General features: G+C 37.9%; 1 pseudogene; it reads right to left on the bottom strand.

Moving 5' to 3' along the window:
• Positions 1 to 5,966: 5,966 nt before the first annotated feature.
• Positions 5,967 to 6,590, bottom strand: LOC102840746 (annotated as a pseudogene).
• Positions 6,591 to 6,858: the final 268 nt, after the last annotated feature.

The following is a 6,858-nucleotide window of genomic DNA, read 5'->3' as shown; positions in this document are numbered from 1 at the left end:
AGTTTGTCAAATTACACAATTTATTAGATGCAAAGCCAGAACTAAGACCAGCACCATGTTGTTGTCAGTATCATTTAATGTTGTATCCTTTTTGGACCATCATCAGCTATAGCTCAAAATCAGTGCAAAAAGTTGATCTAGAGATTTGTGCCAATTATTACTGTGGGACAACAATTCATTATTTCCTATTTCTAAAGTAGGAGTCCTGGTGTGGCACTGTAGGATAAGCACTGAACTGCAAGGTGTTCCAGAACACTTAATTATGTTCATGAGGAACCTGTACATAGACCAAGAAGCAGTTGTTCCAACAGAACAAGGGAACACTGAACGGTTTAAAATTAGGAAAGGTGTGTGCCAGGGTTGTATTTTTTCACCATACGTATTCACCCTATATGCTGAGCAAATAATCTGAGAAGCTGGGTTATATGATGAAAAACATGGCATCAGGATTGGAGGAAGACTGATTAACAACCTGCAATATGCTGATGATACAACCTTGCTCACTGAAAATGATGAAGACTTAAATATTTACTGATGAAGATCAAAGAGCACAACCTTCGGTATGGATTGCATCTCAATGTAAAGAAAACAAAAAACCTCAACACTGGACCAACAAACAACATTGTTACCAATGGAGAAAAGATTGAAGTTATTAAAACTTTATTTTGCTCAGATCAACCATCAACACTCATGGAAGCAGCAGTCAAGAAATCAAACGACGTATTGCATTAGGCAGATCTGCTGCACAAGACCTCTTTAATGTGTTAAAGAGCAAAGATGTCAGCTTGAGGACTAAGGTGTGCCTGACCCAAGACATGACATTTTCAATACCATAAACCAGAATAAAAGAAGTTAGTTTTATTAATTAGGATATTTGCTTTAATTTCATTTATTCATAGTGTTAATTATTTAATGAATCAAAAAGATCTGTGTAATATAATAGTTCAAAAACAATTAGTGACTCATGGATAAGCTAGAAATTTATGGTTCCAAGAGCTTGGGTGATAGCCAGCTGTATCTTTCAATGGAGATAAGAATGATCTACATTTTGTGTACAATGATTTGCTGATTTTAATTATTGCACATATCCAATATCTACAAACTACAGTAAGCTCTTTATCATCCACCTTCAGTAAGAATCAAATTTTTGCCAATCTTGTTTTACCTTATTTCAACTATATACCTTTCTTATCTTCTTATTTTCACTAAAATTAATAAAATCCCATACACAATTTTACCTGAAATACTTGACTATATGAGGTTTAAAATTTTTTCGATACACTACTATTATTATCACATATAACAAAATTAAGAATTTAAAGACTATAATCCATATCAGTATTTAGTTAATACTCAAATTTCTTCAATAGTCTTAAAATCTCTTCTAAAAATATCTTTTTTTTTATAGTCATTGTTTTCAAGTAGAAATCCAAGCACAGTCCAAGCAAACCCATTTTATTCTGTTGATTTACCTCCCTTTATAATGTTATTTCTTTGGAATTAGTCAAGTCATTTGTCCTCTGTTACGTTCTATAATTTGTATTTAGCTGATTGTTTCCTTGCCACGTTAACTAACTCTTTGTTCATTCCCTATTTCCTGTAAATGGTGGTTATAGCTGAAGGATTCCTTATTGTTGTTGTTGTTAGGTGCCATTGAGTTGGTACTGACTCATAGCAACCTATGCACAACTGAAGGAAACACTGCCTGGCCCTGGGCCAGCCTCACAATCATTGCTACATTTGAGCCCATTGATGCTGCTTCTATGCCAGTCCATCTCGCTGGGGCCTTCCTCATTTTCTCGGACCTTTCACCTTACCAAACACGATATCCTTCTCCAGTGACTGGTTCCCCCTGACAATATGTCTGAAGAATGAAAGGCGAAGTCTTGCCATTCTGGCTGTACTTTCAACACAGATCTAGTTGTTCTTTTGGCAGTCCATGGTACTTTCATTATTCTCCTCCAACACAATAACTCAAATGCATCAATTCTGTTACGGTCTTCCTTATTCACAATCCAACTTTTGCATGCATATGAGGTTCATGAAAACACCATGGTCAGGCACACCTTTGTCCTCAAACTTACATCTTTGCTCTTCAACACTTTAAAGAGGTCTTGTGTAGCAGATTTGCCTAATGCAAATAGTTTGATTTCTTGACTGCTGCTTCCATGAGTGTTGATGGTTGATCTAAGCAAAATTAAGTCTTTGAAAACTTTAGTCTTTTCTCCATTGGTGAGAATGTTGTTTATTGGTCCAGTGGTGAGGATTTTTGTTTTCTTTACATTGAGATGCAATCCATACCGAAGGTTGAGCTCTTTGATCTTCATCAGTAAGTATTTTAAGTCCTCTTCACTTTCAGCAAGCAAGCTTGTATCATCTGCATATTGCAGGTTGTTAATGAGTCATCCTCAAATCCTAATGTCATATTTTTTGTCACATAATCCAGCTTCTTGAATTATTTGCTCAGCATATAGGTTGAACAAGTATGGTGAAAGAATACAACCCTGGCACACACCTTTCCTAATTTTAAACCGTTCAGTGTTCCCTTGTTCTGTTGGAACAACTGCCTCTTGGTCTATGTAGAGGTTCCTCATGAACATAATTAAGTGTTCCTCAATCTCATACTTCGCAATGTCGCCTGTAGCTTGTCATGATCCACACAATTGAAAGCCTTTGCATAGTCAGTAAAACACTGGTAAACATCTTTTTGGTATTGTCTGCTTTCAGCCAAGATCCATTTCACATCAGCAATGATATTCCACCTTAGTCTATGTCCTTTTCTGAATCTTGCTTGAATCTCTAGAAGGTCTCTGTCAGTGTATACTTGCAGCCATTTCTGTATTACCTTCAGTAAAATTTTACTCACATGAGACATCAAAGATTTTGTCTGATGACTTCCGCATTCTGTTGGGTCACCTCTCTTTGGAATGGACACAAATATGGATCTCTTCTAATCAGTTAGCCAGGTAGTTGTCTTCCAAATTGCTTGGAATAGATGAGTGAGTGCCTCCAGTGCCACCTCACTTTCTTGAAAGATTTCAATTTGTATTCCATCAATTTCTAGTACCTTGTTCTTTGCCAATTCCTTCAGTGCACCTTGGACTTCTTCCTTTAGTATCATTGGCTCTTGGTCATATGCTACCTCTTGAAATGGTTGACCATCCACCATTTACTTTTGGTACAGTGACTGTGTATTTCTTCCATATACTTTTAATGCTTTCTTCATCATTCAATATTTGCCCAGAGGATCCTTCAGTAACAAAAACTGAGGCCTCATTTATTATTTCAGTTCCCTCAACTTAAGAAATGCTGAGTGTTCTTCCATTTTTGTTTTCTAACTCCAGATCTTTGCACATTTTGTTATAATATTTGACTTTGTCTTCTCGAGCTGACCTTTGAAATTTTCTGTTCGGCTCTTGTACCTCCTCACTTTTCCATTTGCTTTAGCATCTCTACCCTGGAGAGCAAGCCTCAGAGTCTCTTCTGATATCCTTTTTGGTTTTTCCTTCACTCTTGTTTTCTCAATGACCTTTTGCTTTCTTACTATATGATGTTCTTGATGTCATCCTGCAACTCTTCTGGTCTTCAGTCTTTAGTGTTTAATGTATCAAATCTGTTCTTCAGATGATCTATAAATTCAGGTGAGATATATTCAAGGTCATATTTTGGCTTTTGTGGACTTGCTTTCGTTTTCTTCAGCTTCAGTCTGAATTTGCATATGAGCAATTGATTATCTGTTCCATAGTCTATCCCTGGCCTTATTTTGGCTGATGATATGGAGCTTTTCCATTGTTTCATTCCACAGATGTAGTCAATTTGATTTCTGTGCATTCCATCTGGTGAGGTCCATGTGTACAGTTGTCTTTTATGCTGTTTATAAAAGATATTTGAAATGAACAAATCATTGGTCTTACAGAATTCTATTGTGTGATCTCCAGCATTATTTCTATCACAAAGGCCATATTTTACGACTACTAATCCTTCCTCTTTGTTTCCAACCTTTGCATTCCAATCACCAATAATGATCAATATATCTTGAATGCATGTTTGATCAATTTCAGACTGAAGAAGTTGGAAGAATTCTTCACTTTCATCATCACTGGCTTCACTGGTTGGTGCATAAATTTGGATAATAGTGGTATTAACTGGGCTTCCCTGTAGGCTATGGGTATTATCTTATCACAGACAACATTGTACCTCATAATGCTCTTGATATGTTCTTTTTGGTGAGGAATGCAATACCATTTCTCTTCAATTTGTCATTCCCAGCTTAGTAAACTGTGTGAATGTCAGGTTCAGAATGGCTCATTTCAGCTCACTAATGCCTAGGATATCAATGTTTATACATTCCATTTCATTTTTGACAATTTCCAATTTTCCTAGCTTCATACTTCATACATTCTGTGTTCCAATTCTTAATAGATATTTACAGTTGTTTCTCTTCATTTTGAGTGTACCCCATCAACAAGTGAAGGTCCCAGGAGCTTTACTCCATTCTCATCATCACAGTCCACTCTACTGTGAGAAGGCAGCTCATCCCCAATTGCATTTTTAGTGCCTTCTAATCTGAGGGGATCATCTTCACTATATCTGACAATATTCAGGTGCTCCTTATCATGTTTCAATGTCAACAATCGGGTGCTGACAGTGTTCCACTGCTATTTATAAGCTTTTCAGTGACTAAACATTCGGAAGTAGCTCATCTCTCCTTCTTCCTAGTGTGTCTTCATCTGGAAGTTCATCTGAAACCTGTCCACTGTGGTTGACCCTGCTGGTATTTAAAATACCGGTAGCATAGCTTCCAGAATTATAGCACCACAGTATGACTAAGCGACAGATGAGTGGTAGAGTTGAGATGTAGTTTTCTCTAATGAGATCTAATACATGTGACTAACTCTATGGTAAGTTCTACTATAAGTAAGTAACCAATTGAGGGAGTGAACTTCTTCCAATATATGAGACACTCAGGCAAAGCTTGTTTGCTCTCTGCTGGGTCTGGATCTTTCATCTGACTCATACTCTTACCTCCAGTTCTTTGGAGTTGAGCCAGTGGCCTGCTCTATTGTGTGCCTGCCTGCCATCTGACTTGCAGCTGTTGAGTCATCTGACTAGGACTTAGGACTCTATTACCTGTACAACTATGTGAGCCTTTTCCTTGATATAAACTTCTTTTATATATGTATATATGTTTCACTGGTTTTGCTTCTCTGGACAACTCAGGCTAAAATTTCCATGTTTATACATTCCAGTTCATTTTTGACAATTTCTAATTTTCTTAATTTTTTTTTTTTCTCCAAAGTATAGGAAAGAAATCTTGCAATCCTGGCTTCTAAGGAATATTTTGGCCATACTTCTCCCAAGACAGATTTATTTGGTTTTCTGGTACTTTTAATATTCTTCTTTAACAACACAATTTAAGTGCATAGATTTTTCTACAGTATTCCTTATTGACTGTCCAACATTCAGATACATTTGAGGTGATTGAAAATAGCATGGCTTGGGTCAGATGAACCTGTCTTCAACGTGACATCTTTGAACTTTAACACTGTAAAGAGGTTTTTGCATCAGACTTTTGTAATGCAATACATCAGTTGATGTCTTTCTTCTTCTGCTGCTTTTTTATTTTTTTAACTTTTTATTGTATATTGAGTGAAGGTTTACAGACAAGACATCAGTTTTACATTCAACACATCATACACTTTTATTTCATCTCAATGATTGTAATCCTTTCCATGCAACAACAGTTACCCCGCTTCCTCCCTGTGGCTCCTATTTCCATTCCCTCGCCTTCCCATCCCTTCTCAGTTTGTCCTTAGGAAAATGTTGTTCTTTTGATTTTGAATGATTTCCCATTCCATGGTGAGCATACCTGACTAGTACTGTTTTGCCCCTACATACCTGTCCAGTGCTTGAATGAAAATAACTGAACCTTAGACAACTATCATGAGCTTTTGTTTTTTGAGAAACTAAGAGTCTTTATTGGGTTCAGACCAGAAGTACTGGGTCTTGAGAACCTCTGTGTATTTGTCAATCTTCTTTTCAAAGTTTTTTTGGCCTGTTTCCACAGCTTTCTGAGCTGCTGCATCTTGTGATGGATCTTGGCCTTCTTTTCCTTCTCCTCCAAAGTGGCGGTCACTGGAGGCCATCAATCTAGTGGCCTTTTAGTGTGCTAGGTGGTCTAGATAGGCAAACTTCCTCATGGGCTCGATTTACACAAACTTGAGGGCAACAAAAATCACTATTGGCTCTTTCTTGACACAGGGGGCTTGTGATCCCATAAGATACCTTAAAGCAGTCCAGGGCAGCCTGACCATGCTTTGTTTTGTGTGACAACATGCCTTGCACTATCTGTCAAAAGATGCAGCTGGGGGCCCCGAAGTGGTATGGGTCTCCAATGTTGGTGTCCATTCGCTTGCAGAGGAAGGCCAGGTACCTCAACTTGTTTCTGTAGAAATTGCCAGATATATTGATACCCTTACAGTATGCAACCACCATTTTCTGGCCCACCAGCACTTGCTTGACCACATGGCTTCCAGGTGTCCTAGGAGATGGCCTGAGCTATTGAGCACTAGGACCTGACCCTTGGTCATCTTCTGCAGCCATCTGGGAAACATTCATGAGCTTTTAAGATCCCAGACACTACCCACTAAAGTTGGATGTAGAGCATTGTGGACTATGTTAAACCAATTGATCATGGTGTCCCCTGAGACTATGCTCCTGGGCCCCCAGACCCAGCAACTCATTGCCTTAAGTTATTTGATAATATCTAAGAAATGTTCTTCATTACGCCCACTGTATGCTCCACCACATTAATAATTGTGTTTGCAGAAAAGGTAAAGTACCCATGTACAAATATCC

This window comes from Chrysochloris asiatica, unplaced genomic scaffold (assembly GCF_000296735.1).
Source record: "Chrysochloris asiatica unplaced genomic scaffold, ChrAsi1.0 scaffold00004, whole genome shotgun sequence".
NCBI lineage: Eukaryota > Metazoa > Chordata > Mammalia > Afrosoricida > Chrysochloridae > Chrysochloris > Chrysochloris asiatica.
Note: the sequence above shows the minus strand (reverse complement) of the source record. Positions and strands in the feature narration are given on the sequence as shown.